The sequence below is a fragment of the Ornithodoros turicata genome, unplaced genomic scaffold (genome assembly GCF_037126465.1).
Source record: "Ornithodoros turicata isolate Travis unplaced genomic scaffold, ASM3712646v1 Chromosome106, whole genome shotgun sequence".
Lineage (NCBI taxonomy): Eukaryota > Metazoa > Arthropoda > Arachnida > Ixodida > Argasidae > Ornithodoros > Ornithodoros turicata.
The window spans coordinates 187446-195626 of NW_026999294.1; the positions used below are offsets into that span (position 1 = coordinate 187446).

An 8181-nucleotide genomic window follows, 5' to 3' on the forward strand; every position below is an offset into this window, starting at 1 on the left:
AGACACTCTGTAGTTCTCCAGAAACCAATTTCACCTCATTTGCTCAATGCTTTCCCTACCAAACTCTTACATTTCTCTCAAAGGGCCATCTCCGAGGCACTTGCCGACATTTCTCTCATATGTTAAAAATATTTCCACCCCAACTCGATGCAGTTTAGGTCCATATCCTATAAATAGACACTCTGTAGTTTTCCAGAAACCAATTTCACCTCATTTGCTCAATGCTTTCCCTACCAAACTCTTACGTTTCGCTGCAGTACGCATCTCCGAGGCACTTGCCGACATTTTTTTCCAATGTTAAAAATATTTCTAATGCAGCGATAATCAATTTTAGTCCATATCGTATATGTGGATAATAGGAATCTATCCAGTAATTGAGCATCAAGTAAAGAAAATTTATGCATGCCAGGAAATTCATTTCCTTCGCCATGGCACGTTTTCTTTTTTTTTCTTTTTTTTGTAAGTTTGCATGTTTCCTGGTACAGCATACCTCTCAACCTTCGAAGAAATGCTTTGAAATGTGAGAAAATATTGCTGTCGCACTGCTGCAAGACTTAATGTGCTACTTTTACGAGTACAGGTTCTCGAGTATTGTACATGTTGTTACTGTAACTGTTTCCGCTTCGGTTTTTTTGGCAGTTACATTTCATTAAATGTATGCTGTACAACTTCTCGTGTTGCTGTACTTTGCTCTTGGTATTTTCTTTTTCACACCTCTGACATTTTTCTCTGAACTTCACGTAGGTGGAGAATGGGTGCTTTGACAGACCACCTTCCAAGCTGGATCGTCTAGCAAAGGAACTAGGACAACACAGCCATCTAACCAAACAATTCCTGCAGCTCTTGTGAATTCATATGGTAATGTAATTTCTAAATCTAACCAAAATAAACAGCTGTTGCCACATTTTATATCATATTTATTTTGAACTCCAAAGTATAATATCATGTCTACATACATATGTAACATTTTTTACATTTCACAATCTCGAATAGCACTTTCTTTTCTGCATTACATCCTGTAGACTGTAATCGACAATATCACAATTTTGTCAATCCAGCCAGTATTCAGAAAATGGTGCATTTAACGCATACCAATTAACGATGTAGTGGTGTGAGGCTAAAGTTGTACCTTCAAAGACGTCAAGGTAGAGAAACGGAGGAGTTGTTAGACAAATAAGTCCAGTACATTGCATTCACCAATTTTTCGATGAATCACTGTAGAGTCGCTCAAGAAGTTGCATTGTAGTACAGTAGCCATGCTCACATCTCTTTTAACCCATTTAAAGAGGCACTGCTTAGTATCGGGTGCTTGCTTTATTCTGGCTTGCGTAGACTTGAAACAGGCTTACGAACTCGACTCTTCAATGTTGCTGCTGTCAGAAGAAGAGCATCAGGGAAACGGGGACTTGGATGTGTATATCTTCGATGGGCGTTACCAAAGCTCTGTGCACCCATAGTGTTTCTCTTTATCATAGTGTGGACAGATCACGTGACGTTCGCACATGAAGGATAGTTCACGGAAAAATGATGCTCAGCAGGTGGAACGTTCTCGATGGCATTGTGTCATGTGTTCTTGCTCTTGTGGTAACCAAAACTAGAGGACGTGGTCTTCCTCAACACAGACAGTGATGGAATGTCCAAGTGGCACATGTTTCTGGCCCCTCGCATGGGCACTGCTGTTACAACTTACTGCCTGGCACGTTGTTATTCTTGCAGTCTGCAAAAGGTCTTTTTTTGTGGCCACGTTGCCTAAATCGTGAATCAGTTGAACCATTTTCCTGGATCACAGTAACGTGGCGAAGTCCTAGAAGTGGCAGTGCTTGCTCTACATGTCCTGCTTGATGCATGTGGAAATGATCTGCATGTATACTTGCTGTCTTGTTTCTGGCAACAGATACATATAACTGATCTTCGTGCCCTCAATTTCATTGAAGTAGTGTGGTATATTTGGACATCTTGATTAGCAACAATTAGTTTCTGTCTTTCATACTCTCCGGTTTCCTTTTCCTGGATTGACGAAATTGTTTGGGTTGTCTTCTTTTTGTTTGTTTTTTTCTTCTTCCCTTTTTCGTAGATTGCGCTGCGTTTCGTCTGATAGTTGCAGGAAGGTTAGCACACCATTTCTTGTACCTGTCGTGCATAACATTGCAGACTCTTTCACCATGTTTTGGCTTTCGTACATGGAATATTTACAACCTTTTTACATTCCCACACTACCTTATGTGACTGTGCTTATAAACATCGCTTTAACATTCTTGGTGCCCTTTCTTCATCACATGCTCTTGTTTTTCCTTTTTCTGCAGACACTTCATGCCACTTCAACTTTATATGCTTCTCTTATGGCACATGTGTACTTTGTTCTCTGACTGGCAAAGCACATAATTTCCAAGCATTTCAAATTTTTGAGAAGTTTATGGCTTCATCTCACCACATGTTGTCTCTTTTAATGAATGCACCGTTGTCTGAAGCCTACTTGCACTGACAAATTGTACTGTTCATTGCTAGGTTTTCAGGACTGCTTTATGCCATATGTGGTACTAGGCCGCTGAATAAGTAACTTGTGTGTATGCTGTTTGTGGAAACTTAAAAGAATTGTGGACGAAATATACTGTTTTTTAATTATGCTGTCTCCTTGATAATCTCCACTGTGAAGATGTTCTTTTTTTTTTTTGGTACTTCACCTTTGTGCACTGCGACCATAATAGAAATCAGGGTGGTAATCTATTCTTTTGTAGGCATATGTTTTTTTTTTTTCTTATGTTTGAATAGAAAAGGCATGCTTAACCTATTTCGAGATATATCCAAATACAGTTTTAAGAAATGTAAAGGAAAAACTGAATGTAGAGCTTTACATTACAAATTATTTTTCTTTTACCCTGTTTCATTCCTATGGCAAAATTTGTAAGGTATTATTTTGTGCGCTGCCCTAGCTCCACATCTTCGAGATGTTTCATTTAATTTCAAAATTCCTTTATGCACTAGCATGAAATACTAGTTTGTTTAGTTTCTAGGACACGTACTTGCCTATACAAACTGCACTGTTGCGGAATGATTTGTTATTACAGTTTAGTGCTACACGCTTAACCCAACTATGTGCTACCACTTATGGTAATGCCAAACCCTTTCATTTCTTTTTTCTTTATAAACATATCCCCCCAACCCCTCAAATCTATCAAAGGAGAAGCTGAGCCAACTGTGGTCAGCCTGCCACTTTAATACAGTCAAACTCCTTTATAGCGATCACCTTTTTAACTAAAATACCACTACAGCAAATTTTGTTGTGGTCCCGCTAGAGCCCTATAGGTCCAATAATGGACATCCTTTTTAACAAAAATACCTTTACTGCGAATTCTTTTTGCTGTCCCCTGAGTTTCGTTGTGAAGGAGTTTGACTGTAAGTGCCAGAAAGATTTTGAGGTGGAAAAATAAATACGAGCACAAATGAGACGCTGAAGTGACCATAAGTGACATTGAAATGATAATTTATTTTGCACAGTTGAAATACTGAGAAGAAAAGAAAGTAAGCTCACTCAGCCTGTGTATTGGCTATTAAACGGTCCATATGACACTGTGCTCCGTGTTGGCACTGCAGCAAGTGCGATTGTTACCTGCAATGAGATATGTAGTTGGTGGACTACATATTTTGTCCTTCTTAAGCTGTAGAAGACTAAGAGTGCATTGCTGAGCTGTGGAAGAAAGAAAGAAATTCAGAATTGACGAAGCATGTGGCGACATTTCGGAATGTGTACAGTTCTCTGATACAACTCTTTGAATTACGTATGTTAAAGTAGCGACACAGTGGTTAAGACTTGAAGCTGAAGCGACTGCAAGATTACCCTGATGCATGGGCATAGTTCAACTCCTTCCTCAACTTTTACAGCTTCTTTAACTGTGAATTCTCAATTCATTAACAGTATTGACTGATTTGACTTGTTAACGCATGGTCTGTTTCGTTGAATTAACAAAACCGAGGTACATGTTTCAACATACAGCACACCAGCTGGCTTTGCAGCACTTATCTTTCTTCACGAAGTTACGTTGAATGTATGTGGAGTAGAAATATTTTTAATATCGGAAAGAAAAATTGGCATGCATTTGGTGATGCACTGCATGCTGGAAGGAGGAAGTTCAGTGTTGCCAAAATGCTTGAGTTTGTCTACTTGAAGGAAAAACACTTATATCGAGCATGAGTGTGGCACAAGTATTTTTAACATTGGAAAGAAATTTCTCAAACTACTACAGACAGGAGTACTGTTTTTAAATTTTGGCCAGCGTGTGAACATAAGGAGTGAATGCGATGAAATTGATTTCTGGATTGCTTCAGGATGTCTGAAATTGAATCTCAGTGAGGTGAAAACATTTTTAACACTGGGAATGAACATTTACAAGTGCTTTGGAAATGGGCATTGCAGCTACAGACAGGATGTGGGTGGTAAAGCATTGAGCAAATGAGGTGAAATTGGTTTCTGGAGAGCTACAGAGTGTCTACTTATAGGATATGGACCTAAACGGCATCCAGTTGGGGTGGAAATATTTTTAACATATGAGAGAAATGTCGGCAAGTGCCTCGGAGATGGGCCCTTTCAGCGAAATGCAAGAGTTTGGTAGGGAAAGCATTGAGCAAAGGAGGTGAAATTGGTTTCTGGAAAACTACAGAGTGTGTACTTATAGGATATGGACCTAAACTGCATCCAGTTGGGGTGGAAATATTTTTAACATATGAAAGAAACATCGGCAAGTGCCTCGGAGATGCGTACTGCAGCGAAATGTAAGAGGTGGGTGGGGAAAGCGTTGAGCAAATGAGGTGAAATTGGTTTCTGGAAAACTACAGAGTGTCTACTTATAGGATATGGACCTAAACTGCATCCAGTTGAGGTGGAAATATTTTTAACATATGAGAGAAATGTCGGGAAGTGCCTCGGAGATGGGCCTTTCATCGAAATGTAAGAGTTTGGTAGGGAAAGCGTTGAGCAAAGAAGGTGAAATTGGTTTCTGGAAAACTACAGAGTGTCTATTTATAGGACATGAACCTAAACTGCATCCATTTGGGGTGGAAATATTTTTAACATATGAGAGAAATGTCGGCAAGTGCCTCGGAGATGGGCCTTTCATCGAAATGTAAGAGTTTGGTAGGGAAAGCATTGAGCAAATGAGGTGAAATTGGTTTCTGGAAAACTACAGAGTGTCTATTTATAGGATATGGACCTAAACTGCATCCAGTTGGGGTGGAAATATTTTTAACATATGAGAGAAATGTCAGGAAGTGCCTCGGAGATGGCCCTTTGAGCGAAATGTAAGAGTTTGGTAGGGAAAGCATTGAGCAAATGAGGTGAAATTGGTTTCTGGAAAACTACAGAGTGTCTACTTATAGGATATGGACCTAAATTGCATCCAGTTGGGGTGGAAATATTTTTAACATATGAGAGAAATGTCTGGAAGTGCCTCGGAGATGGGCCTTTCATCGAAATGTAAGAGTTTGGTAGGGAAAGCATTGAGCAAATGAGGTGAAATTGGTTTCTGGAAAACTACAGAGTGTCTATTTATAGGATATGGACCTAAACTGCATCCAGTTGGGGTGGAAATATTTTTAACATATGAGAGAAATGTCAGGAAGTGCCTCGGAGATGGCCCTTTGAGCGAAATGTAAGAGTTTGGTAGGGAAAGCATTGAGCAAATGAGGTGAAATTGGTTTCTGGAAAACTACAGAGTGTCTACTTATAGGATATGGACCTAAATTGCATCCAGTTGGGGTGGAAATATTTTTAACATATGAGAGAAATGTCGGGAAGTGCCTCGGAGATGGCCCTTTGAGCGAAATGTAAGAGTTTGGTGGGGAAAGCATTGAGCAAATGAGGTGAAATTGGTTTCTGGAAAACTTCAGAGTGTCTGTTTGTAGGATATGGACCTAAACTGCATCCAGTTGGGGTGGAAATATTTTTAACATATGAGAGAAATGTCGACAAGTGCCTCGGAGATGGGCCTTTCATCGAAATGTAAGAGTTTGGTAGGGAAAGCATTGAGCAAATGAGGTGAAATTGGTTTCTGGAAAACTACAGAGTGTCTATTTATAGGATATGGACCTAAACTGCATCCAGTTGGGGTGGAAATATTTTTAACATATGAGAGAAATGTCGGGAAGTGCCTCGGAGATGGCCCTTTGAGCGAAATGTAAGAGTTTGGTAGGGAAAGCATTGAACAAATGAGGTGAAATTGGTTTCTGGAAAACTACAGGGTGTCTACTTATAGGGTATGGACCTAAATTGCATCCAGTTGGGGTGGAAATATTTTTAACATATGAAAGAAATGTCGGCAAGTGCCTCGGAGATGGGCCATTCAGCGAAATGTCAGTGGTGTGTGTGGGAAGCATTGAGTAAATGAGGTGAAATTGGTTTCTGGGGACATCAGAGTTCGTATTTGAAGGATAGAGACTTCAATTGAATCACAGTGGGGTAGAGAAATTTTTAAGATTGAAAAGAAACTTAGGCAAGTGCTTCAAAAATGGGATGTGCAGCATAATGCATGAGGCGAGTGAATAAAGCAGTGGGAAGTAAGGTGAAATTGATTTCTGGAAGGGTTTAGAATGTGTATATTTATAGAGTATGAACTTACCTTGAATGTGTGTGAGGTAAAATATTTTGAACATTGGAAAGAAACATCGGCAGGTGGTTCGGAGAGATGACACGCCCTGGAACGTGCAAGTTGAGTGGTGAAATAATTGAGTGACTGACATGAAACCTGTTTATCGAGTGCTTGAGAATATCTACTTATGGGATATGCACTTACCTTGGCCTGAGTGTGGTTGAAATATTTTTAGTAGAAATTTCGCATGTAAGACTGCTTAGGACAGGAGCAGTATTTCCAAAATGTGTCCATTATGTGAACAAAACATGGAGTGAGTAAGATGAAATTCATTTGTGGATTGCTTCAGGGTTTCTACTTATCAAAACGTGAACTTATCTTGAGCCAGAGTGAGGTAGAGATATTTTTAACATTTCAAGGAAATGGGCAAGCGCTTCGAAAATGAGCCATGCAGCGAAATTTGTAGGGTGAGTGATGAAAGGAATTGGGAAATAAGGTGAAATTGATACATGGAATGCATCAGAATGTCTATTTATAGATTATGAACTTACCTTGAATGTGTGTGAGGCCGAAATATTTTTAAATTTGGAAAGAAATATCAACAGGTGTTTCGGAGGTCGTGCCCTGGAATGTGCAAGTTGAGTGGTAAAGCAATGAACATATGACATGAAATTTGCTTCTAGAATGCTTCAGAATGTCTGCTTATAGCATATGGAATTTGATTGAATTGACTATTGAATATCAGTGGGGAGAAATGGAAAGAAACTTCGCAAACTTCTGCAGACGCGCGCTGTATTTTCAAAATGTGGTCATTATGTGAATAAAAAATGAAGTGAATGAAATGAAATTCATTTCTAGGGGAAGGCATGATGATTAGTTGTACGCTATATTATATAAATATGGTTAGTCTGAGTTCAGGAGAAATACGCAAAACATTCCGATGACAACTTGGGAGGTGGAGTGCCGGATCAAATGTCTCATTTCTGCACATAAGAAATTTACCAAATGGCATTAAATGCATTTCTAGAGCACAGCTTGATTTCTAGTTGTAGGCTCTATATATGTTTAGTCTGAGCAGTGAAGAAATATTTTTAAAACATGCAATAATTTCTGCTGACGGCTTGGATGGAATGTAGGACAAACAATGTAATTTCTGGAAATAAAGAATTGAACAAATGACATGAAATTCATTTCTAGGGCAGGGCATGCTTTCTAGTTACAGACAACATAAATATATTTAGACTCAGTGGGGGAGTAAAATTTCTAAGATTGGAAAGAATCATCGGTAAGTGGATGGGAGATGTGTCATGCCGTTAAGTGTGAGAATGGAGTGATGAAAAAAATTGGGGATAGGAGGTGAAACTGATTTCTGGAATATACCATAATGCCTACTACTTTAGTAGAGTTATATTAAGGCTGGATTAAAAAACACTCTTGTGAGCTTTACATTGAAATGCGAAGAAATGCTTCGGCCAGGAGGTGTGTCGCGTGAGGTAGTTCATTAGTCAAATAAAATGAGTTAAATTTCTGGAGTGGTCTTGGTAACGTATTTAGAGACAATATAGCTATACTTACTCTGCGAATGTAGCCGTGGATTCTGTGC

The 8181-nt window shown here is 39.2% G+C and overlaps 2 long non-coding RNA genes across 2 annotated transcripts; one reads left to right on the plus strand and one right to left on the minus strand.

Moving 5' to 3' along the window:
• The first annotated feature begins 452 nt into the window (after nt 1-452).
• LOC135371387 (uncharacterized) lies at nt 453-5262 on the plus strand. The gene is made up of 3 exons (XR_010415580.1): nt 453-858; nt 4671-4774; nt 5196-5262. It is a non-coding gene; the product is annotated as an uncharacterized LOC135371387 (long non-coding RNA).
• On the minus strand, nt 3465-7068 carry LOC135371386 (uncharacterized). The gene is made up of 3 exons (XR_010415578.1): nt 6783-7068; nt 6609-6684; nt 3465-3685 (listed from the first exon to the last, which is right to left on the minus strand). It is a non-coding gene; the product is annotated as an uncharacterized LOC135371386 (long non-coding RNA).
• Nucleotides 7069-8181: the final 1113 nt, after the last annotated feature.